The sequence below is a fragment of the Eumetopias jubatus genome, unplaced genomic scaffold (assembly GCF_037043125.1).
Source record: "Eumetopias jubatus isolate StellerSeaLion01/CBP00866 unplaced genomic scaffold, mEumJub1_p1.0 scaffold_5, whole genome shotgun sequence".
In the NCBI taxonomy this organism is placed as follows: domain Eukaryota; kingdom Metazoa; phylum Chordata; class Mammalia; order Carnivora; family Otariidae; genus Eumetopias; species Eumetopias jubatus.
The window spans coordinates 26,212,798-26,239,125 of NW_028274811.1; the positions used below are offsets into that span (position 1 = coordinate 26,212,798).

Sequence of the window (26,328 nt, forward strand, 5' to 3'; positions counted from 1 at the left end):
CCTGCGCCCACTATCGTTCGCCCAGAGCGTCCCTGGCAGAATTCTAGGCTTTCCTGGGGGCAGCAGCACCCCTACTTCGCCCTGGGGAACCCGAGTCCTGATCTGGAGTCCCTCGCCTCCAGGTGACCCACGCTTGCGGTGCCCCAACCTGTTCTGAGTGTGTGTGTGTGTGTGTGTGTGTGTGTGTGTGTGTAGGGGAGGGGGCACAAGCCTTTCAGGCTAACTTCCACATTCCTGCTCGGCCCCGGCTGGGGGTGAGTCCGGGTAAGCGGCCGCTTCCTGGAAAGGGAGGGAGGGCGGAGAAAAGCAAAGCCTCCCAGCCGTGCCGCCCGGGTGGCTGCCTGGGACCGCCCCTCCCCCCCCCCCAGCTGGCTGCCCTGCCCGTGCCGGGCCGCTCACCTGCCCGCAGCCCAGGGCACTTCCTTCTCCACCCCCTGCCGGCCTCCCGCTGCGGGCTACGCGTTTTCAGCCAGCTCCGCAGCGCGGGGCTGTGTGAGCTCGGGCAAGCTGCTGAACTCTTCTCTGGCCGTTATCACCGCCCCCCCTTCCGCGTGACGAAGCTAGCAACACTCGGGGTGCAGAGCTCTTTGTAAATGCCCCTGCCCTTCCTTCTCGCCCCCCGCCCCAGGTGGCGGGCACCTCTAGCCTGCTGCCCGGGAAGGCCGCGTTGCGACCCCCCCCCCCCAACCTCCCCGCCCCGGGGCACTCGGCAGTCCGCCGCAGCCCCGGCGACTCGCGCTGGACTCGAAGTTCTCCCGTGGGAGGCGTGCGGGTGCTGAGCCGCTGGGCGGCCGCCGCCAGCCGGGGTCCGCAGGTGGGGGAGGGGCGGGCCCGGCCGCCCAGTCGGGATCGGCCCACCCGCGCGCGCCCCAGCCCCCACGCGGGCTACTGCGGGGCCGCGCCGGAGGGGCGGGGCCTGGGTTTCGGTTTCTTGCAAACGCGGCGACCACAGGGAAAGCGAGGAGTTTCCGGGAACCGCGCCGGGAGCGCTGAGGTTCGTGCTGCAGCGGGGGACGGGCGACCGTCCAGTGTCGCGGGCCAGTTGCCCTCTGGAAGTTCCAAGAGGAGCTGGGGAAAACCGGCCCCGGAAAAGCCCCACCTGAATGCACCTGCCCCAGCCCCCACCCAGAGGGGGCGGTGTGGGAGTGTGTGAGGGGGCTGTGCACGCAGGGCAGGAGGGGGCTGTGCACGGACGGGCAGGTGGAGTCTGAGGAATCCGGAGGCCCCTCAAATGGCTGAGCTCCCCAGTTGTACCGCTCAGTGTATGTCGCCTCTCGTTTTATTGTCTTCATAGCTCTTATCATCGCTGAAATCATCCTCTCTATGTACTTAATTTATTTATTGGAGGATTCCTCCCATATGACTTGGAGCCCCTGGAGGGTGCAGCCCTGCCCTGCCTAGGGCCTAGAACAGGGTTAACCGCAAGGAGGGTCTTCGTGTTTATTGAATGAGTGAAGAAATGGAGTGAGAAGCATCTAGGGCGGGCCTTGTGGCCCTCTGACCTGCTTCCAGGAGACCTCTGGACCCTGCTCTCCTGGCTCCCTACCCCATTCAGGTCCTGATGTCCCCAGCTAATGAAGACCCCTGCTCTGTAGGAGAGGCCTAAGCCTCTTTGTGGGGGAGTCCCCTGGAGCTCCCTGAGAACTGCCCTCCAGATGGGGTGGTTGGGCAGTGAGCAGACAACTATAGTCATCACAGAGGAATGCTGGCTGTGGGGGTCGGCCACTTCCTTCCCTCCCCAGGGCTTGCAACTCAGGCCAGGGATGATTGTGGGTTGGGCCTGGATCTCAGCCAGGAAGGATGGGAGTTTGGAATGGTGAGACGGAGTCCTGGACCTGGACCCTCCCTGGCCTCTTCAGACCAAAGCAATGCCTGGAGTCTGGGTGGGCAGGGTCACCTAAATTCTTGCTCTTGAGACCCCAAGTCTGTGACGGCGGTCCCCTTTCGGATAGCCTGAAGACCATGACTCTTGGAAAGACAAACAAGTGGAGCTCTCTCAGTCCAAAAGAGCTGGGGGTGGGGCAGGTGGCACGGGGCCACTTGGAAGCAGCCAGCCAACCAGTGGCGGGGCGGGCAGATAGACCCTCTAGCATCCCTTGTCCAGGCCATCACTCACTTCTCCTGGCCCAGGCTAAGGGTGGCTGTCCTGGGAGAGAGCCAGGGAAACTCCAAATGCTGCAAGAGTCGAGCTTGTGCTCTGAGCACAGCCCCTGGTGACCTGGTGACTCATCCTGGGAATCCCATCTCCAGGGGCTGCCCTAGGAATAAGGCTTAGGACAGAGAGGGGGTGCCCCTAAGGGGACCGGCGACCATGATAGCAGTTGAGTGAAGCCCCAGACCAATAGGTTATTGTCCCCTCCTTCTCTTTCCCCCTGCCTAGTCCAAATAGAATTTTTGAGGCAGGGAGCCAAACCCTCATCCTTGCCAATAAAATTGGACGTGGAGAGGACCTGGTTTTCAGAGTGTCTGTGTTGGGCTCCATTCGAGGTCACATTTAAGAAACAGTAGGTGTGCCTCAAGCTAGAAGATGACAGAAATGTGTCTTTGTAGTTTGTACACAGCAAGTGCTGAGTTACAGGTATATTCATATAAGGAAAGCAGGGATGAGGCAAGGTGTGTGGCCCGGTGGGTGCCCTCTCTTGTTCACTGCTGTAGCCCCGGGATCCGGCCTTGGCTGAGCACAGCAGGTGCCCTGTGAACCAGTGTGGCGTGGATGGGCAATGGATGGACGGATGGATGGATGATGTATTCAGACCGTCTCAGCAGCGTGCACACTTCCCCTGAGGTGGTCTTGGCAACAAGACAATTTCTACAGAAAGTCTTGGATGGCCCAAAGGGAGGAAGGATGGAGGGATGTGGCTTCCCTGAGCAGCACTGGGGCCCTTTCTGTCTGGTCCTGTCCTTCCAAGGAGACCTTTGCTCCCTTTGCCATTGTCCTGTTTGCCTGTGTGCCCTCTAAGCCCTGCAGAAAGTCTGGGAGTACGGTGACAAGGGCCAGCCAGACACAGAACAAGAGGAAGGGGCTGCTAAAAGCAGGTGGGTGCTCTTTCCTCTCTTAGAAGGTAGGTCCACAGGGCGCCTGGGTGACTCAGTTGGTTTAGTGTCCACCTCTTCATTTCAGCTCACGTCACGATCGTGGACTGAGCCCTGCAGTCGGGCTCTGAGCACTTAGCGTGGAATCTGCTTGTCCTCCCTCTGCTCCTCACCCCGCTTGTGCACATACTCTCTGTCTCTAAAATAAATAAATAAAATCTTTAAAAGAAGGTAGGTCCACGAAGGAGCTCAATTTAGGTAGAACGTCATTCATGTGGGAGAGGTTCCAGTGCTTTCTCTGAATGCATGTGTCCTCAGGAAAGCGTGTGTTGACTGACCAACCAGCTGACCTGTAGAAGGAGTGAAGAGTCAGCAGAGACCCACCCACCTGGATGGTCCAGGAGGAAGCATGACAGTCTGCTGTCCAGTTTGGCCCATGACAAACCACAGTGAGTGTGTCAGACATCCAACATGAAATGTTGCTCTGGAAGTATTTGAGAGGCCTGGGTCCATACTGGGGGGCAAAATGGACCAGCCTGTGCTGGGAGAAGGAGCTCTGGGCACCCCAGGAAACAGAAGCCATTCTTCCTTCCTGGAGACGGCTTTCCACAGGGGCTGGAGGGCACATGTAGTACCTTGCTTGTGGTGGAACAGTAACCCCAGAAAGCTGAAGACTTAGGGGTATCTGAAAGTCATGGAATGTTGCTCAGTCCTCTGCCTGTGCTGGCCTTGTGGGGGACTTAGAGGTGAGCGGCCGTGGTCCCCACCACTAACCTGGCTGTTCTCCTAAGGGCAGAGAATGCAAATGTTAACAGAGCAAGCTCCCCTGCACCCAGCACACTCCTCACAAACAGTGGGTGCTTAATAAGTGCACTGCTGATTGCAGAATGACAGATGTGTGTAATACCTGGAGTATTAGACAAAGGGGCAGAGAGGCTGGGGTATTGAGATGGGAGCGGTTGATCTCCGCAGGGTCAGACAGCTGCTCTGAGGAGGTGGCATTCATGAGGGCCTTGAAGGATGAGTCACAGTTTAATAGGCCAGCCATGGGAGAGGGCATTCCAGGATGCCGGAACAGCCCAAGGAAAAGCTTGGAGGCCCAGAAGTGCAGGACAGATCCTGCTTGCAGTATGGCTTTGTGTGGCTGCCCCAGGCCCTGAGGCTGGACCAGCCCAGGCGGCCACACTGCGAAGAAACACAAAGGTCATACTCAATAGTCCGGATTTTGTCTGGGCAGACAGGGGCTCATCAGGGTAGGACCTGTGGTTCCTCTCCTTCTAGAGAACCAGGGTCTGTCATCAGATGTTTGTTGAAGTAAATTCGAGGGCAGGCCCTGTGAGGGTGACTGGGAGTGACCGATGCTTTAGAAGACTTCGCGTGGCTGCCGTGAAGGATGAAGCGTGGGCACACCAGGGCAATTCGGGTGTGGCAAACGAAACGTGGGGAGGCAGCCACTCTCAGGAGCCAACTCTATACTTGCATCACCGTGAGACTGAGTGCCTCCTGACCTTTGGCACGCTAGGCACCTACCTGCTCCCTTCTAGTCTGGGAGCCGGCTGTGACTGGAGGCAGGGCAGTGGACAAGAGGCAGCTCAGTTGATCCGGGTGGATTAGGTCTATGGCCATAGACGACTGAGAGAAGTGGGCCTACTTGAGAGCAGGATCAGACGACAGGATTTGGGGATGGCCACGATGTGGAACGGGTTTCCTTCTTCTCCTTCTTCTCCTTCTCCTCCTCCTCCTCCTCCTCCTCCTCCTTTTTTTAAGATTTTACTTATTTATTTGAGAGAGCGAGAGAGCACGAGCACGGGTTGGGACCGAGGCAGAGGGAGAAGCAGACTCCCCGCTGAGCAGGGAGCCCGATGTGGGGGCTCCATCCCAGGACCCGGGGATCATGACCTGAGCCAAAAGTAGACACTTAACTGACTGAGCCCCCCACGTGCCCCGAAGCAGGACCCTTCTGATGCCCCTCCATAATTCCCCATTCTGGGAAAAGAATAGAGAGGCCCCCACTCTGCTAACACAGTTTGTATGCCTGTATTTGGGGCCAAGGCCAGACTCTGGGCCTTGCCTTTGTCTAGATTATGAGTTTGGGGAGCTGAAGGTGTTGAGCTGAAAAGAGTAGGGCAGGAGGTTGAAAATGTCCCAGCCTGCCCCAGGAATGCCCAGTCACCATTGCCCATAGCTAGAACCTGAAAGAGTACATCCAAGACTCCTGGGTCCTGCCCTTTGCACCCTGGGTGTGCGGGCGCAACACGCAGGGGAGGCTGGATAGGGGTGCCTCCACTGCTGGATGGGTGTGTCTATCAAACCATCATCCTTCTCTTGTCCAGCAGGACCAGAGTCCGCCCTGAGGGCCACCTGTGTTCCCAGGGGATTAGTGAGTGGTTCCACTCCCCTAAGTCCTCGCCCCCTGGGAGCTCTGACCCTGTGGCAGCAGTGCCCCCTGCTGGCTAACAGGGAGACTCTCCCTTCTGCTTTTGGAAAAGAGGGTGGAGGGGTCCCGGGGAGAAAAAAAGGTGAAGGGTCAGTGCAGGTTTAAAAAGGGCGGGGTCAGGAATTGAGGACGGACTTTGGCTAGGGCAGATAGGCAGGTGCCACCTGGTAAACAAAGCCCCTGCTTCCTGGTCAGTTGCCTTTGAGCGGGTGCCAGAGAGCAGGGACCCAAGCAAAGGCAGAGATGGCATTTTCTAAGATGCCTACTGAAGGAGGCCAGAAAGCAAGGGCCCTGTCATGTATCCACCCTCCCCCCCGCCCCCACCCTGGCATCATGGACCAGGAAGGCCCGTGTCCTGTACTGAGCACATGTCTCCCCAGGGGGACCCTGGCAGCCCCTCAGACTCCCCCAGAACAAACGCTCTGGGCCCCACAGAGGATTTGTCCTGGGACTGAGGGCCCCGCAATAGGCCTGTGAGAGGGCAGTGCCCTGGGCTCTCTAAAAAGAGGAAGAGTCATCATCCCCTGACAGAGTTCCTGCCTCAACTATCCAGTCCAGGCTGGAATGAAGGTGACGCATCAACAGAACAAAATCAGAGAGAGCCCGCGAGCAGCTGCTTGGTTCCTCTGATTCAGCCTCCTCTGGACTCACTCCCTCCTGAACGCCAGGCTGGGGCCTCAGGACATAGAGACCAGGTTGGAGTGCAGGGTGACATGTCCAGTTGACAGAGGAGTGAGAGGACCCTGTGCAGCCTCTGAGCTGGGAAGTCCACAAACAGGGCCACACTGGCCACTTCCCAGAAGTTTCTGCCACACACAAAAAAAAGAGGGTGGCTTTCCCCAGTGAGCCCTGCCCACCCATGGCCCTGGCATCTGGAGTCCCCACCTCAGATAAGCAGCTTATGGGAATTTGTTTACGTCATGACTCTTGGTTGCATAGAAGTCTGAGGCTTCTTCACCTGACTCCTGGGAGTCCAGGCAGGGGTCTTGACTCCAGGGAAACTTCTCTCCCAGGCCAAGACAGGGTAGGTGTCTGCTGTTCTCTTGGGATTCAGACAGGGCCCAGTGCTCAAGAAAGCTGCTCCTCACTGAGCCCCAGGAGTGGCCTTAGCAGCCGTCTTGATTCACCAGAACAGTGTCAGCTCTTCACAGAGTCTCCTCAGACCACTCACCTACCAGGCTCTCAGGGAGGGGTGAGAAGAAACTGGAACCACCCATGCTCCCCTAGATGCCACGCTCAGCCACCAGGCCTGGTGCCTATGGCCCGAGGGAGGGTGGGAGCAAAGAGCTGTCACTGGTTCATGGGACGGCTGACCCACCAGCCTAAGGATGGTGGGATGGGAAAATCAAGTTGCAGACACCAGGAAGACAGGAGAAGGGTAACAACAGATGAAGTTAGAGTCTAATTTCGTTGATAAGCAGGCCTTGTGGAAGCTTTCAGGCTGTGCCTGCCACTGCAACATTGCTTCATGAGCATCCTGTGTGGGCCTAACAGCCCCCGCAACCAAGGTAAGGCTGGTCCTGGGTGGGAGCCCACGCCAGAGCCGGAAACATGGCAACTCTGTCACAAAGTTCCCAAAATACTTCTAGAGGAATTGATCTTCTCTTTTAGGCTTCTCTGCAAACTTTCTCTTGTCATTTTCCTGCATGTGTATCTTTCCTCTCCCTCTGCTCAGGGATGCTTTTTGACCGTTGGTGCCATGGCGATGGGTTACTTGACAAATTCAGACAGCAAACATTTGCAATATGGCCAGCTGTCAGGTACAGAGGTAGATGCCATGGTGCAGACATTCAATGAGAATTTATTGACCCTACGGGACGTGCTAGGCACGGGTCTAGACACTAGGGATATAGAAGCAAACAAGACAAAGTTTCTGCTATCATGAAACTCATATTCTAGTGAAAGCAGGCTAACAGTGGGGAAAATATCATATGGTGATAACTATTCTGCAGAGAAATAAAATAGTATGGTGTCACAGAGATTATGGAGGTAGGTACTTTAGATTTGGTGTTCAAGGAATGTCTGTCTAAAGCAGTGACACGTCCTTTTAAAGATTTATTTATTTCAGAGAGAGAGAGAATGAGCGCAGGAGGAGGAGGGGCAGAGGGAGAGGGAGAATCCCAAGCAGACTCCATGCCGAGTGTGGAGCCCCAGGCGGGGCTCAATCCCATGACCATGAGATCACGACCTGACCCGAAATCAAGGGTCGGACGCTTGACCAACTGCACTACCCGGGCACCCCTAACGCAATGACATTTTAACTTTGTAAATGATGGAAGGGGTAGCAATGCGCAGAAGAGGGCAAAGAGCCCTCGAGGCAGAGGGAGGAGCTGATGTGAAGGCCTGGGGATAAGCACAAGCTCAGTGTTTCGGGGGAAAACATCACTGTGGCTGCAGCATGATGGGTAAGGAGGACAATGATAGAAGAGGGAAACGGTAAGATCAACAGGGGTCAGATGATGTGGGCCATCTTGGGCCCGCTGTCAGGGCCTTGGGCTTACTGCGAAAGGTATGGAGGGCCTTTGAAGGATGTGGTACATGGGGGGGAAAAGGATCCAATGTCCTTTTTAAATGCTCACTAGCTGCTGTTTGCAGACTGGACTATTGTCCAGTCTAAGTCTTTCTACAAGTGGAAGCAAGACCCTAGGGCAGGGCAGAGTCGGGGGGATGATCCAGGAGACATCAACCAGGGTGGTGGCGGCATCAGTAGAAAGAACAGGGGACGGAACCCAGGCAGAGTTCGGAGGGGAAGCCAAACAGAGCGGAAGGAAATGTGGTGGCTACAGAATGGGAGAAAATATTTGCAAATTATATATTGAACATATATCCGAAAATGGGCTTACGTATAGAATGTAGTAGTCACCTCTTATCTGCAGTTTCGCTTTCTGTGTTTTCAGGTACCTGCGGTCTAGTGTGGTCCAGAAGCAGATGGTCCTCCTGATATATCGTCAGAAGGTCAGTGGTAGCCTAAAGCTACATTACAGTGCCTCTATCATTCACCTCACTTTATCTTATCACATAGGCATTTTATTATCTCATATCATCACAGGAAGAAAAATGATGTATAATTGTGGTATAGTAATATATATGCAATATAAAATATAGATAATACAACAGATAATATATATTGCAGAAAAAGAGATACATTATAGGGTAGTGCATTTTTTTTCCTTCAAATTTTTATTTAAATTCTAGTTAGTTAACATACAGTGCAATATTGGTTTTGGGAGTAGAAGTCAGACTCATCATTTACGTACAACACCAGTGCTCATCATAACGAGTGCCCTCCTTAACACCCATCACCCATCTAGCCCATCCCCCACCCACCTCTCTCCATCAACCCTCAGTTTGTTCTCTGTCATTAAGAGTCACTTATGGCTTGTTTCCCTCTCTCCTTCTTTTTCTTTTTCCCCTTCCCATATGTTCATCTGTTTTGTTTCTTAAATTCCATGTATGAGTGAGATCATATGGTATTTGTCTTTCTCTGACTGACTTATTTCGCTTAGCATAACACCGTCTAGCTCCATTTCACTATTTGCAGATGACATGATACTCTTTGTGGAAAACCTGAAAGACCACCAAAAAATTGCTAGAACTAATACATGAATTCAGCAAAGTTGCAGGATATAAAATCAACATACAAAAATCTGTTGCATTTCCATACATCAATAATGAAGCAGCTGAAAAAGAAATCAAGGAATCGATCCCATTTACAGCTGCACCAAAAACTGTAAAATAGCTAGGAATAAACCTAACCAAGGAGGTAAAAGATCTGTACTCTGAAAACTATAGAACACTTACGAAGAGAATTGAAGAAGATACCAAGAAAAGGGAAAACATTCCATGCTCAAGGATTGGAAGAACAAACATTGTTAAAATGTCTATGCTACCCAAGGCAATGTACACATTCAAGGCAATCCCTATCAAAATACCACCAGCATTTTTCACAGAGCTAGGACAAACAATCCTAAAATTTGTATGGAACCACAAAAGACCCTGAATAGCCAAAGCAGCCTTGAAAAAGAAAAGCTGGAGGCATCACAATTCCAGACTTCAAGCTATATGACAAAGCTATATCATCAAGACAGTATGGTATTGGCACAAAAGCAGACACATAGACCAATGGAACAGAACAGAAAACCCAGAAATTGACCCACAACTTTATGGTTAACTAATCTTTGACAAAGCAGGAAAGAATACCCAATGAAAAAAGACAGTCTCTTCAAACAGTGGTGCTGGGAAAACTGGGCGGCAACATGCAGAAGAATGAAACTGGACCACTTTCTTACACCATATACAAAAGTAAATTCAAAATGGGTAAAAGACCGGGTGCCTGGGTGGCTCAGATGGTTAAGCGTCTGCCTTCGGCTCAGGTCATGATCCCAGGGTGCTGGGATCGAGTCCCGCATCGGGCTCCCTGCTCCTTGGGAGCCTGCTTCTCCCTCTGCTTCTCTCTTTCTCTCTCACCCTCTCTCTCTCTCCTCCTCTGTCTCTCATGAATAAATAAATAAAATCTTTAAAAAAAAAAAAAGGATAAAAGACCTAAGTATGAGATAGGAAACCATCAAAATCCTATAGGAGAACACAGGCAGCAACCTCTCTGAGCTCAGCTATAGCAATTTCTTTCTAGACACGTTGCTGGAAGCAAGGAAACAAAAGTAAAAATGAACTGTTGGGACTTCATCAAGATAAAAAGCTTCTGCACAGCAAAGCAAACAATCAACAAAACTAAAAGGCAGCCTGCGGAGTGGGAAAAGATATTTGCAAATGACATATCTGATAAAGGTTAGTATCCAAAATCTATAAAGAACTTATGAAACTCAATACCCAAAAAACAAATAATCCCGTGTAGGGTAACAAATTTAAATTGCTTCAAATTTATCATCAGAAGGAGAGAAGGAAGTCTCATAGTGGAGACCAGAGGAAGAGGAATCATATCTTTTTTTTTTTTTTAAAGATTTTATTTATTTGAGAGAGAGAGAATGAGAGAGAGCACATGAGAGGGGTTAGGGTCAGAGCAAGAAGCAGACTTCCCGCTGAGCAGGGAGCCCGATGCGGGACTCGATCCAGGGACTCCAGGATCATGACCTGAGCCGAAGGCAGTCGCTCAACCAACTGAGCCACCCAGGCGCCCGAGGAATCATATCTTTAAAGTGCTGGAGGAGAAAAACTATAGACCCACAGTTCTATAGCCAATAAAAATATCCTTCAGGAGTGAAGGTGAAATAAAGACATTCTCAGATGGAGGAAGACAAGGAGAATTCCTTGACAGTTGACCTGTTCAAAAATAATTGCTAAAAGAAGTTCTTCAGGCAGAAGGGAAATGGTACCAGAAGTTAACTTGAAATATCAGGAATGAAGGAAGATCAATAGAAATGGTAAAATCTGAGTTAATTTAATATTCTATTATTTATTATTTGACATGCCCTTGGGTTCTTAAAATATGTTTTATGGTTGAAAAAATAACGTTTTTGGTGTTTTCAGTATATGTTTATCTAATAATGAAACTATAATGTAAAGAAAGGAGAGTAAAGGACCCTGTATGGTGGTAAGGTTTTACATTCCACTTAAAATGATAAAATGCGGGGCGCCTGGGTGGCTCAGTGGTTAAGCGTCTGCCTTCGGCTCAGGTCATGATCCCAGGGTCCTGGGATCGAGCCCCACATCGGGCTCCCTGCTCCGCAGGAAGCCTGCTTCTCCCTCTCCCTCTGCCTCTCCCCCTGCTTGTGTTCCCTCTCTCGCTGTGTCGCTCTCTATCAAATAAATAAAATCTTTTTAAAAAAATGATAAAGTGCCTATCCTAAGCAGATCTGAAAAGGTAAATAATTATATTATAATCTGTAGAGCAACCACTTAAAAAAAGATAGTTATAAACACAATAGAAATAAGTTAGTCAGAGAAAGACAAAGATGCATTTAAATGGAATACTAAAAAAAATGTTCAAATAACCCAAACATGCAGAAAAGAGGAAATGGAGGGAGGGTGAACAAAGAAACAAATAATAAAATAGTAGACATAAGTTCAGTTACATCAATAATTATGTAAAATGTAAATGGTCTAGGAGTACCGTCAGCAAAAAATGGGCAAGTTGGGAATTCCAAAAGCCCATCCCTACACAAAAGCAGGAAATACAGTGGCAAAAACTGTCAGAATCAGCTTTATTATAACTCTAGAAACTAATTAAAAGTTTATAGCAACACTAGGGAAATGTTTAATCAAGGGGAAAAAAACCCTACCTGAATCTTGGTAAAACTTTGTGATGTTTTAACCACCCATGCCCCATTCCCCTTTCTCCAGTTTGGTGAGAGCCTTGAAGACAACAGCTTGCATTCCCAGTATAGGTTCTTAGTACAAAAGGGAGCAGAATGGGCCTATTCTCAAGGAATTGTGGTTGTTTTGACCTGTCCTTTCAAGTACACGGAACTTCCTCAAGGATAGATCATGTGATAGGACACAAGACAAGTCTTAGCAAATTCAAGAAGATTGAAGTCATACCAAGGATCTTTTCTGACCTCAATGGTGTGACACCAGAAATCAACAATGGAAGGAAAGCTGGAAAATCTACACAAATATGTAAAAGCCAAATAACACACTTCTGAATAACCAGTGGGCCAAAGAAGAAATCAAAAGGGAAGTCCAAGAATATCTCAAAGCAAATGAAAATAGAAACACAACTTACCAAAACCTATGGCATGCTGTAAAAGCAGTTCTTTCTTTTTCTTTCTTTCTTTCTTTCTTTCTTTCTTTCTTTCTTTCTTTCTTTCTTTCTTTCTTTCTTTCTTTCTTTCTTTCTTTTTCTTTCTTTCTTTCTTTCTTTCTTTCTTTCTTTCTTTCTTTCTTTCTTTCTTTTTCTTTCTTTTTTCTTTCTTTCTTTTTCTTTCTTTCCTTTCCTTTCCTTTCCTTTCCTTTTCTTTTCTTTTCTTTTCTTTTCTTTTCTTTTCTTTTTTTTAGAGATTTATTTATTTGTTTTAGAGAGGTGGGGAGAGGCAGGGGGAGGGAATCACAAGCAGACTCCCGGCTGAGTGTGGACCTTAATGCAGGGCTGATCCCATGACCCTGAGACCATGATCTGAGCTGAAACCAAGAGTCGATGCTCAATGGATTGAGCCACCAAGGGGCCCCATTGTTAAAGCAGCTCTGAGAAGGCAGTATAGAGCCTTAAATGCACATATAAAGAAATTAGAAAGATCACAAAGATTAAAAAGATAGAAATTTAAAAACCTTCACACCTCCAGGAACTAGAAAAAGAAAAGCAAACTAAGCCCAACGTTAGTAGAAGAAAGGAAATAATAAAGGTCAGTGTGGAAATAAATGAAATAGAGACCAGAAGAACAACAGGCAGTAATCAACAAAACAAAAAGCTGGTTTTATGAAAAGATAAACACAAGGGACAAACCCCTAGCAAGACTGAGAAAAAAGTAGAGAAGACTTAAATACATAAAATCAGAAATGAAAGAGAAATAATAAGTGACACCACAGAAATACAGGGCATCATAAGAGACTATTTTGAACAGTTATATGCCAACAAATTAGATAACCGAGAAGAAATGGGTAATTTCCTAGAATCATACAACCTATCAAGACTGAGCCAGAAAGAAATAGCAAGTCTGAACAAACCGGTAGTGAGTGAGGGGGTTGAATCAGTAATCAAAAACAAACCTTCCAACACAGAGAACGCCAGGACCAGATGGCTTCATGGGCAAATTCTACCAAACATTTAAGGAAAAATTAATGCCAATCCTCAAACTTTTCCAAAAAAATTAAAGAGGAGGGACACTCCCAAACTCATCCTATGAGGCCATCGTTACCCTGATACCAAACCCAGATAAGGACACTGCGAGAAAGGAAAACTGTACCCCTGATGAAAATAGATGTAAAAATTCTCAATGAAATATTAGAAAACTGAATTTAAGAATTCATTAAAAGGATTATACACCTTGACCAAGGTGGGATTTATCCCTGAGATGCAAGGATGGCCCAACATACACACACCAATAAATGTGATACACCACATTAATAGAATGAAAGATAAAAATCATATGATCAAATCAATAGATGCAGAAAAGGTGTTTGACTAAATGCAACATGCTTTCATGATGAAAACTCTCAATAGATTGTTGGGTACATAGGAGGAACACACCTAAACATAATAAGGCCATATATGACAAGACCATGATACTTAACAGGGAAAAATGGAAAGCTTTCCCTCTAACGTCAGAATAAGCAAGAGTGTCCACTCTCACCACTCTTGTTAAATATGGTACTGGAAGTCCTAGCTAAAATAATCAGGCAAGACAAAGAAATAAAAGGGATCCAAGTAGGAAAGAAAGACATAAAATTATTACTGTTTGTTGATGATACGATTTCATATATTGAAAAATCCAAAAAACTTGACAGAAAAACTTTTGGATCTAATCAATGAATTCAGTAAAGTTGCAGGATATAAAATCAATACACAGAAGTCAGTTGCTTTTCTATATACTGAAACATTTGAAAAAAATAAATAGTATCAAAAACAATAAAATAGGAACAAGTTAACAAAGGATGTGAAATATCTGTATAATAGGGGCACCTGGGTGGCTCAGTCAGTTAAGCCTCTGCCTTCGGCTCAGGTCATGATCCCAGGTTTCTGGGATCAAGCCCCTGTTGGGCTCCCTGCTCAGTGGGGAGCCTGCTTCTCCCTCTCCCGCTCCCCCTGCTTGAGCACTCTCTCTCTCTGTCAAATAAGTAAAATCTTAAAAAAAAAAAAAAAAAGATCGGTATAACAAAAGACACAAGACTTTGCTGAAAGAAATCAGAGAAGACACAAACAAAGGCATCCCGTGTTCACAGATGGAAGACTGAATATTGTTAAAATGTCCATGCTACCCAAAGCCATCTATAGATTCAGTGCAATCCCTATCAAAATTCCAAGGGCATTTTCACAAAAGTAGAAAAACAATCCTAAAATTTATATGGAACCACAAAATATCCCAAGTAGACAAAGCAATCATGAGAAAGAAGAACAAAATTCTCCTAAGTGGAGGCATCACATTTCCTGATTTCCAACTATACTGCAAGTCTACAGTAATGAAAACAGGATAGTATTGGCATAAAAATAAACACATGGATCAACAGAACAGAATAGAAAGCCCAGAATTAAACACCTACATCTGCAGTCACCTAATATTTGATAAGGGAGCCAGGAACATCCAGTGGGGAAAGGATAGTCTCTTCAACAAATGGTAATGATAAACTGGATAACCGCATGCAGAAAAATGAAACTGGATTCCTACCTAACACCACTCACAGAAATTAACTCAACGTGCATCAAAGACTCAAACATAGGACATGAAGCCATAAAACTAGAAGAAAGCATAGGAAACAATCTCCTCAACATTGGCCTTCGCCATGTTTCTTTGGATATGACACCAAAAGCAAAAGCAACAAAAGAAAAAATAAAAGGTGGGACCACATCAAACTTAAATCTTCTGCACAGCAAGAGAAACAATCAACAAAATGACAAGGCATCCTACAGGATGGGAGAAAATTTTTGCATACTACATATTGCATAAGGGGTTAATATCCAAAATTTATTAAAGAACTCATAGAATTCAATAATAACAAAAACTCCAATTAAAAACAGGCAGAGGAACTAGATAGACATTTCCCCGAAGATGACATTTAAATGGCCAACAGGTACATGAAAAGGTGTTCAACATCACTAATCATCTGGGAAATGCAAATAAGAATCATGACGAGATATCACCTGGCACCTGTCAAAGTCATGATCCTCAAGAAGACAAGAGAACAAGTGTTGGGGAAGACATAGAGAAAAGGGAACCCTTGTTTGTTGGTGGGATTTTAAACTGGCTCGACTGCGATTGAGAACAATATGGAGGTTCCTCAAAAAATTAAAAATAGAACTACCATGTGATCCAGCAATCCCACTTCTGCATATACATCCAAAGGGAATAAATACAGGATATCCAAAAGATATCTGCAACCCCATGTTCATCGCAGCATTATTCACAGTAGCCAGGATACAGAAACAACCTAAGTGTCTGTCAACAGTTGAATGGATAAAGAAGATGTAGCGTATATATACAATGGAGTCCTATTCAGCCATGAGAAAAAAAAAGGAAATACTGCCATTTGCAACAACATGGGTGGACCTTGAGGACATCATGCTAAGTAAGTCAGAGAAAAACAAATACTGTATGGCATCTCTTACATGTGGAATCCAAAAAAACTGAAATTGTAAAAGCAGAGAGTGACATGGTGGTTACCAGGGGTTGGAGCATGGGGGAAATGGGAGAGGTATTGTTTAAGTTACAAATTTGCAGCTAGTACATAAATAAGTCCTGGAGACGTATTATACAGTACAGTGGTTATAAATACCAAAACTGTATTACAAACATTAATAGATAGAAGTGCTGGCTAATGCTGTTACAACAATCATATTGCAATATAAATGTATCAAACTTATATATACACCTTAAATGTACACAATGTTGTATTTCAAATATAACTCAATAAAAAATATAAAATAATAAAAATAAAAACTTACTCTACTGTTACAATAATCAAAACGGTGTGGTACTGCTACACACACATACATATCAGAATTGAGAGTATCACAATAAACACTTACATTCATAGTCAATTCATTCTGTCTTTTTTTTAAAGGATTTATTTATTTATTTGAGAGAAAGAGAGAGAGTGGGGGTGGAGGGGCAAAGGGAGAGGGAGTCTCAAGCACACCTGTCTGAGAGTCTAAGCTTGCAGCCCGACTCGGGGTTCGATCTCATGATCCTGAGATCAGGACCTGAAACAAAACCAAGAGTCGGATGTCTAACCACCTGCACCTCACAGGCACCCCAGTAGTTGATTCATTTTCAGTCAAGGTGCCAAGGTAATTCAGTTGTATTTTCTACAAATGGTGTTGGGACAATTAAATATCCTTGTGCAAAATGAAGAATTTATACACTTGCCTCACATCACACACAAAAATTAACTCAAAATGGATAAAAGATCTACATGTAAGGGCTAAAGCTATAAAATGTTTAGAAGCAAACATAGAGGAATATCGTTGTTACCTTGGATTAAGCAAAGATTTCTTAGTTATGACCCCAAAAGCACAATCCATAAATGAAAAGTTAACAAACTAGGCTTCAAAATGTAAAACTGCTTTTCAGAAGAGACATCATCAAGAAAATGGACAGTCAAGCCAGAGACTTCAAAGTATTTGTAAAGCCTGTATTGAATAGGGACATGTGGGTGGCTCAGGTTAAGCGTCTGCCTTCGGCTTGGGTCATGATCTCAGGGTCCTGGGACTGAGCCCCGCATTGGGCTCCCCGCTCAGCGGGGAGTCTGCTTCTCCCTCTCCCTTTGCCCCTTCCCCTGCTCGTGCTCTCTCTCTCAAATAAATAAATAAAATATTTTTTAATCCTATATTGGATAAAGGATATATCTAAAATATATAAAGAACTCAGAAGGCTGAAAACAGAAAACAAAGAAATGAGAAACAAGAGAATAAACAGAGAACAAAAAGTGAAATGGTAGACCTAAGCCATAATATATCAATAATTACACCAAATGCAAATGTTTTGACATCATTAGCCATTAGGCAAGTGCAAATGAAAACTACGATGAGATACCACTCCATGTCTAGGAGAATGGTTAAACTAGAAAATAGTGGCAAAACCAAGTGCTGGTGGGGAGATAAAGCAGTTCAATTCTCGTACACAGCAGATAAACATACAAAATGATACACCACTTTGGAAAATAATTTGGCAGTCTCTTATAGTCAAACATCCACTTACTATAGGACGCAGCAACCCTGCTCCTAGGTATTTATCCTAGAGAAATGAAGATGTATGTTAAACGAATACTTATAGCAGCTCTGTTGAATTGTCAAATACTGAAAGCAACTCAAATATTCAATGAGTGAATGAATAAACAGACTCATACATCCATGCAATGAAAACTACTCAGAAAAAAAAAAAGTAAGGAACACAACACAATTTGAATGAATTTCTAAGTCATTATGCTGAGTAAAAGCAGCCAGTCTCAAAAAGCTACCTACTGCCTGATTCCATTAATCCAACACTCTCAGAAAGACAAAACTATGTTGATGGAGATTAGATCAGTAGCCTCCGGAGGCCCAAGGGATAGCACCAGAGAGTTTTTATTCTGTATCTGGATTGTGGTGGTGGTTACACAAACCTAAAATCATGGAACTGTTTACCCAAGTTGTTATTTTCACTGTATGTTAATTTAAAAATAAAATAGGTCACACAAGGAATACGCTATTGATGCATGGCAACAGTATGGGTAAATCTCGAAATAATTCTACTGAGTCAAAGAAACCAGGCCGAGTATGATCCCATTTTTATAAAATTCTAGAAAATGCAAAATGATCTATAGTGACAGAAAACCAATCTGTGATTGCCTGAGGGTGAGGAGGTGAGGAAGGCTGATTGATCTGTTCACTTTCTTGATCGTGGTGATGGTTTCACGGATGCATACATATTCCAAACTTAATAAATTGTACACCTTGGGTCCAGTTTCTCCTATGTTAATTATATCTCATAAAGTTGCCCTCGAGGAACACAGGATCCAGTGACAAAAAATGGGCAGTTTTGTAACCCAGACTTATATGAATGGTAGCTGTGGGGTCCAAAGCTGGAACTCCCTTCACCCCACTGAGAAAGCCTCCTATGGCTGGTTACCGTTAGCACTGTTTAACTTTTGTAGGCACAACCGGCATGACCGAAAACACACAGCCAGCTCATGATAAGGCTGAGCATTTGAAGAAACTTTCCGCTCTCTTCCCAGTGCTCTCCCGGCACTGAATCTTTTGTCCTCATGGTGTATCCCAACCTACCATTCACAAACTGTGTGACCTTGAGCAAGTTCCTTGGCCTCTCTAATCCTCACTGTTCTGAGCATCGATGAAACACGGATAATAAAAGTGCCCCACCTGGCAGGGTTGGTGTGAGGACTGAATGACATCAAGGCTATAAAATAACATGTCCCCATCTGACAGAGGATACCTCTGGGAGGATTTTTGTCTTATATCATACATATAGATATGTATTACATCATGCATGTAACACTTTTGATGCTGAAAAGAGAGCGAGAAAGACCGGCAACTCTGGGTCAGGACACTACAATCCTAAGTAAGGCTGGGTACCTTCCCATCCCACTTACTTCCTGGGCCCAAGAGAGAGCCCCATTCCAGTTCACGGACGGGGCCATGAGAGACTCAAAGAGCTCATTGATGGCAGAGCTGGGACTCCTGACTCCTACCTAGCCCAGTGCTCCGACAACAAGAGCAGAGATTTGGGACCAAGGCCAGAGAGGAACCAGAGAAATTGTCACATGGGGGCTGGAAGTGGGAGAATAGAGGAGGTAGTTGATTGGGAAGCTGTTTGCAGACTCATAGCCTGCTGCGGTCTGGGAGCAGGGTGAGAAGGCAGAAGGGAATGAACGAGTCACACTGATTACACTTATTCATTCCTCCATCTGATATTTGTGCATTGCCAGCACCATGCTAGGATCTGAGGGATGAGTAAGAGGGCCCCTCGCCCCGGCGCTAATGCTGATATAGGCCTGAGGAACGAGGTGATTAAAAGTGACATTTCGGCACAATTCTAATTCTGTCATGCATTTGGTCCCAAAACATTGGACAGAGTCACCCTCATCCCCTGGGTTTGTTCTTGCCACCCACTGGGAAAATGTTTAGCGTGGGGAGGAAGAAGCTGTGAGGCACTGAGTGGTCAAGAGAAGGACTTGAGACCAAAGATGGGTGCTCTCTAGGTCCTCCACACTTTCCAAGCTCAGAGTCCCACCTCACTTCTCTCCTTGACTGGACTCAGCCCACTCCCGAGAGTCAACTGGGTAGACACCCAGAAATTAACGGCTCCTTTGCGGAAGACAGAACTCATTCCGAAGACTTGGCTCTGGCCTCAGCTGGTGGATGGGCTGGCTGCCGGGAGGATGAGTTTGGGAAGCCTGGTGATTTGGACTCCGACGTCCGACAGTCAGTTCTTAACTTCTGTCAGCCACCAGAGGGCGGTGTTGGGGCACGTCAAAGCCCCAGAAAACTCTGCCTCTGCCAGGGGACAGTCAACAGAGCTTAACTTCCTTCAGCCAGGCTTCATTTGTTTTTCTGATGTGTTTTAAGCACCGTGAACTCAAAGAGCCACTGTGGGTACAAGGGCTTCAATGGCAGCCTTGCAGCCAGTTCCAGAATTCCGCGTTAGTAGGAATCCTTGGGGAAATACCTGGAACAGCCGATAGAGGGGGGTGGAGAGCTGAGATCGTGGGTCCCTCGGTGAACAATGAACTGAGGTCGCAAAAGGGCTCCCGAAATTGCTCTGTAGTAGAATTGAACTGGAATTGGGTGAGGAGGAAGGAGGACCTGGCAAGATGGCACAAGGTTGGAGTGAAGAGGAAAATCCCCCACAGTGGGGTGGTCGCAAGACTTCATGCTTCTGCCGCAGAGAGATCGGTGTAGCCGGTCAGCTTTGCTGTGTGGCCAGGACTCCACAGAAAGGGCTGCGTTCTGCATTCTGTGCAGAATAGGAGCAGCTCTGGTAGAACGTCAGGATGAACCACACAGCGGGAGCAGGGACCCAGCAGTGGTCATGCAAACCCAAGGCCCTTGGGGATGTGCAGCCACCTTGGCAAAGGCTTTGGACTCGCTCGTGGGCAAAGATGAGCTTGAACCTGCTCATTCAGGTCTCAGGAGCTTAGGAGAGCCCAGCTTGCATCTGTGTTATGCGAGAGGGCTCCAGGGCCATGACGTGAAAGGTGTGGGGAAAGGAATCAGGGAGCCCAGGTCCAGGGAGCCCCTACCACCTGCAGAGAGAACAGAATTCGAAGAGGACTTTCCCTGCAGAAAGTGGAACTCGGGTATGGATCCTAAGGGAACAGAAGGAGCTGCAGGGGTGAGAGAAGACAGATCAGGCGTCCACTACTAGCCCTGCGTGTCGGGGTCCTGTCTCCTCCAGCTGGTCCCACACCACCGCATATCACACACGGACCCAAATCTAAGCCACCAACCCCTAGAGCAGTAGCCTCCTAACTTATTTCCCTGATTAAACATGAAAACCTCATCTCTTTCCCACATAGAGGCAAGAGTTCTTTTAAGAACTGAAGTCAGATAATGACCCTCCTCTGCTTTAAACGGTCAGCGACTTCCCATTACTACGAGAAATGTAGAGTCCTCTCTATGGGCAGCATGGGCCATCCCTTCCCTCCCTAGCCTCATCTCCTGCCACACAACCGCTGTGTTCCAGCCATCTCTGTCTTCCTACTGTTCCTCAACCGCACCAACTTCATTCCCACTTTGGGACTTTTGCCCTTCTGTTTAGCTGTCTCTTCCTCCCAGACTTTCACATATATGGCTTCTTTTTATCAGTTAGCTCTCAAATGTCACCTTCTCAGGCCTTCCCTGACATGTCAGGTTGCTCCCCAGCCCCTGCCCAATCTCCCTCTATCACACGAGTCCCTAGCCCTCATCACTATCTGAAATGGCCTTTGCTTATCATCCAGTGACTCCTTCTCCACTATGATATAAACACCTTGAGGGCACTGTCAACTTCAACTACTCATCTTTAGTGCCTGGCACCTAGAGGTGCCCAGGAAGTGATTTTTGAAAGAATAAGCGTTCCATCAACTCTCTTTGGTAGGTTTGGTGATCACTTCCAAGGTGAGTTTAATTCTCCTAAAGTGTAGGCAGTAGAAGCAGAATTTGAACTCAGGCAGCCTGAATTTTGTGCTAATGCTTCGACCTCAACCTTTGTTGTTTCCCAGATAGCACTGACCACAGTCTATAGTTGTTTTGCTTGTTTGTTGTCCAGCCCCTCTACTGGTTTCACGCTGCTAGACTAGGACTGCGCCCTGCCCCCTGCAGTGTTGCCAACGCTTAGAACAGCCCCTAGCACACTGTAGGTGCTCGGTGTTTGCTGGGCGAGTGGATAAACACCAAGCGAACAGACAAGTGAGGGATGGATGTGAGGAATAGGAGCGTGCCAGTGGCGGGGGACTTTCCGGGGCCCTAGCAGGAGTCTGGTGCCCAGAGCCCAGCAGTGCCTGGGCAGAGGGACCCGCTAAGAAGTTGCCTCTTGCTGTTGCAGAAGGCATCTTTCGGGGCGGATGGTGGTGGCCTTGCTTGCTCTTATAGCGAGGCAGGGTCACCTGTTCTGCGGATCTTCGAACTTGGGGTCATTCCCGGACGCGGGGCCTGTGTTTGGCCTTGCTCCTGACGGTAGCCGAGAGTCCCACCTGTCCACTGGGGTGATACCAGGGCTCTGGGGTGGATCTGTGGAAACAGCTTCTTTCCCACTCGTTACGTTATGTCAGCACCTTTTCAGCTTCTGAGAAACAGGAAGCACCATGATGTGTGGTGGGGTTTGAAAGGATGATAAGAGACATAATCACATTTCTTTGGTTTGGGCATGGACGACTGAGGTTCCTGTTTGCTCTGACACGAACATATTACCTTTTCCCTTTAGCCAGAATTCTGGAGGATAAGGACTGTGTGGGAAATACGTTTTATAGGGGAGAAGAACAAGGGGATGAGAGCTTTTAAAATTATTGTTATGAAACATCATACATACAAAAAATGTACAGTTAAAACATAACAAAATTTTAAAAATCCATGTGTCCACCACCCCATCCCTGAGAAGGTGACCCTCCCATAATGTCCCACTCCCTCCCCACACCAGAGGTAGCCACTATCTTGATTTCTGTGGTTAATCATTTCTTTGCTATTCTTTATGGTTTTATCACATATGTAAATATCCTTAAATTATATATGATTTTATTTTATCCATTTTTTTTAAAGATTTTGTTTATTTATCTGACAGAGAGAGACACAACGAGAGAGGGAACACAAGCAGGGGGAGTGGGAGAGGGAGAAGCAGGCTCACCACAGAGCAGGGAGCCCGATGCGGGGCTCGATCCCAGGACCCTGGGACCATGACCTGAGCCGAAGGCAGACGCTTAACGACTGAGCCACCCGGGCGCCCTATTTTACCCATTTTTGACTTATTTTTTTAAAAAAAGATTTATTTGTTTATTTTAGAGAGAGAGAGGGAGAGAGCGTAGGGGGAGGGGCAAAGGGAGAGGAAGAGTGAGTCTCAAGCAGACTGCACTCTGCGAGGAGCCCGACCTGGGGCTCAGTCACAACCCTGAGATCAGGACCTGAGCTGAAACCAAGAGTCAGACGCTTAACCCACCAAGCCAGCCAGGCGCCCCATTTTTTACCTTTTTATAAATGGAATCTTGTTGGATATATTTAGGACTTGCTTTTACTCTTCGACAAAATGTTTTCAGACTCACCCATGTTAACCCAAATAGCTGTACATTCTTTTGCTTTACTGCAACCCACAGTGAATGACAAAACAGGAATTTGTCTATTTTATACTGACGGGTATTTCTTTTTCTTTTTTTTTTCTTTTCAGCTTTAGCTATTAAAAACAGCGATGCTAAAAGGATGTTAGGTAAATACTAAGGAAATCTGAATAAGGTGTAGACTTTAATTAACAATAACGTATCAGTATTGGTTCATTAATGTGACAAACGTACCATCCAATTGTAAGATGCTCATAGTAGGGGAAATTGCATGGGAGTATATGGGAACTCTGCACTCTTCATCATTTTTCTGTAAATCTAAAATTATTTTAAAATTAAAAATTCTGGGGGCATCTGGGTGGCTCAGTCGGTTGGGCATCTGCCTTTGGCTCAGGTCATGATCCCGGGGTCCTGGGACTGAGCCCCGCATCGAGCTCCCTGTTTGGCGAGAAGCCTGCTTCTCCCTCTCCCACTCCCCCTGCTTGTGCTCTCTCACTCTCGCTCTCTCTCAACATAAGTAAATAAATAAATAAAATCTTTAAAAATAAATAAATAAAATAAAAAATTTGATGGGGTACCTGACTGGCTCAGTCAGTAGAGTGTCCAACTCTTGATCTTGGGGTCGTGAGTTCAAGCTCCATGTTGGATGTAGAGATTACTTAAAAATTTAATTTAATTTAATTTAATTTAAAAATTTGTTAAAGAAGGACACGTATGTGGCTCAGTTGGTTAAGCGTCTGCCTTCGGCTCAGGACATGAGCTCAGGGTCCTGGGATCGAGCCCCGAGCCAGGCTCCCTGCTCAGGGGGGCGTCTCCTTCTCCCTTTGCCTCTCCCCGGCGTGAGCGCGCGCTCTCTGTCTCTCTCTCTCTCTCAAATAAATAAAATCTTTTTTTAAAAAAAAGAAAAAAGAAAACCCAATGCTGTTATGAACATACTTTCTTAAATCTCCTAATGTCCATGTGCAAGAATTTCTTTAGAATGTCTACCAGATTGAAATTCTGGGTCATAGAGTACACGTGTCTTCAATGTTCTTAGCTCTGCATTTCAAGAGTACCAGTTTTTACTGTTCCACACACAATGTATAAGAATTCCTTTTACTTCACATCCTGGACAAGACTTGTAATAGCTTGACTTTTTAAATTTTTGCCAGTCTGGTGGGTGTGAGATGCTATCTCATTGTGGTTTAATTTTGTATTTCCCTGACTACTAATAAGGTTGAACATCTCTTTATGTTTATTGACCATCTGTGCTTCCTGTTCTGAGAATATGCTTACTCATGCCATTTACCTTTTTTTTTTTTTTCTGGTGGGTTATTTATCTTTTTCTTATTGAGCACTTATCTTTTTCTTATTAAGAGGACTTGTTACTCATTCTGAGAACGAATCCTTTGTCATCTATACATAACACAAATATATGTCCTAGCTTATAACTTGTCTTTTCTTTTACTCAGTAAATTTGTTGAATGTTGAGTGTATATATCTTTTCCTTAAGGATCTGTGCTTTGGGGGTTTTATTTATGAAATACTTCCATTCACTCTTGTTTGCTCCTTTAGATCCACTTCTTTGGCCTTTTCTGTGTTCTGGGGGCAGATTTGTCTGGACTACATTAATGACTTCTTTGCTTCTGGGCTCCCCGTTGGGTTTGGCCATGAGGAGCCCTGGCAGGCAAACTAAGGGTGGGAGCTAAGTGAAGTCAACGTGTTTGTCCCCCCAGCTCTGTCCTTGTGAGGCTGCTGCAGATTAACTGTGTCCTTGATTGAAGACCCCAGCTCCTACTGGTGGCCCTTTCCCCATAGCCCTCTGTCTCTTGGAGTTTCACCAACTATCCCTCTCCTCTTTCAGCTAGGATTGCCTTTTCCCTCCTGGTTTCCCTACATCCTGTTCTCACTGTTATAATGGCCCCGTTATTAAATAAAATTTCCTTAAATTACCCAGTTTCCTAGAAGTATTCCAGCTGTCTCCTGATAGATATGCTCACCCCAAGGTCATATTTTTATTTCATTTTATTTATTTATTCACTTATTTATGTATTTATTTTTATTTTTTTTAAAGATTTTATTTATTTGACAGAGAGAGACACAGCGAGAGAGGGAACCCAAGCAGGGGGAGTGGGAGAGGGAGAAGCAGGCCTCCCGCTGAGCGGGGAGCCCAACACGGGGCTCGATCCCAGGGCCCTGGGATCATGACCTGAGCCGAAGGCAGACGCTTAACGACTGAGCCACCCAGGCGCCCTATGTATTTATTTTTAAAGTAGGCTCCACACCCAGTGTGAGGTTTGAACTCATGACCCCAAGACCAAGAGTCACACACTCTACCAACTGAGCCAGCCAGGCACCCTTCTTTTTTTTTTTAAGATTTATTTATTTATTTGAGAGAGAGAACACGCATGAGCGGGGGGAGGGGCAGAGGGAGAGGGAGAGAAAGAGAGAGAGAAGCAGACTCCCCACTGAACATGGATCCCAACGTGGGGTTCCATCTCATAACCCCAAGATCATGACCTGAGCTGAAATCAAGGGCTGGACACCCAACCAAGTGAGCCACCCAGGCACCCCACCCCATCTTTAAAAAAAATTTTTAGTTATTTACTGGTCTCTCTCTCTCCTCTGTGATTTCTCGCCCTTGGCACTGCTGACATTTTATACAGGATAATTCTTTGCTGCAGGCGCTGTCCTGTGTAATGTTGGATGTTAGTAGAATCCCTGGCCTCTGCCCATGAGGTCATGACAGTAGCCTCTTTTTTCTCTCCAGCTGTGACAACCCGAAATTGCCAAATGTTCTCCCAGGGGGGAAATCGCTCTTTGCTAAGAACCACTGCTCTACCTTGTATCAAGATCTTGCTGACCTAATTATTGAAGTTTGGTATCTCATGGGGCAAGATCTCCCGCTTTGATCTCCTTCTTTCAGATTGTGTTGATTATTCTTGGACCCTCATTCTTCCATGTACATTTTAGAATCAGCTTTATAAGTAGCATGAAAAAAATTGTCGGGATTTTGATAGGATTCGTATTGAATTTATAGATCAGGTTCCAAATGATGGTATTGACTTTTTGTATCCATGGTCATGGTGGGTCTCTGTGTTTGTTAAGGTCCTTTTAAAATTATTTCAATAAAGTTTTAAATCAACTTTCAATAAAGTTTTTCACATTTTGTTAGATTTACTCTTTGGCACCTTATATTTTTCTAAGTGTTATAAATGATATCTTCTTTAAGAGTATATTTCTGTTTGTTAGTGATGTGTAACAATGTAATTGATTCTGTATATTGATCAATCAGTTTGATAAACTCTTACTACTTATAATCATTTACTACCCCTACATTCTTTTGGGTTTTATTTTGTCATTTTGCATCATCTGCATATATATATATATATATATGTAGATATTTGTGTCTGTACGTGAATTTTGTTTCTTCTGTACATGAATTTTGTTTCTCCCATTACAATCCTCATATTTATTAGTACTATTTATAATCTTGCTGCAAAGGCCAGTACTTGCAGTCACAGTTTTTAAAC

The 26,328-nt window shown here is 46.1% G+C and overlaps 1 long non-coding RNA gene across 1 annotated transcript; it reads left to right on the forward strand.

Annotated features, from left to right (window-relative positions):
- On the forward strand, window positions 1-8,464 carry LOC114209633 (uncharacterized). The gene is made up of 3 exons (XR_003609370.2): window positions 1-122; window positions 3,352-3,482; window positions 8,368-8,464. It is a non-coding gene; the product is annotated as an uncharacterized LOC114209633 (long non-coding RNA).
- The last annotated feature ends 17,864 nt before the right edge of the window (window positions 8,465-26,328 follow it).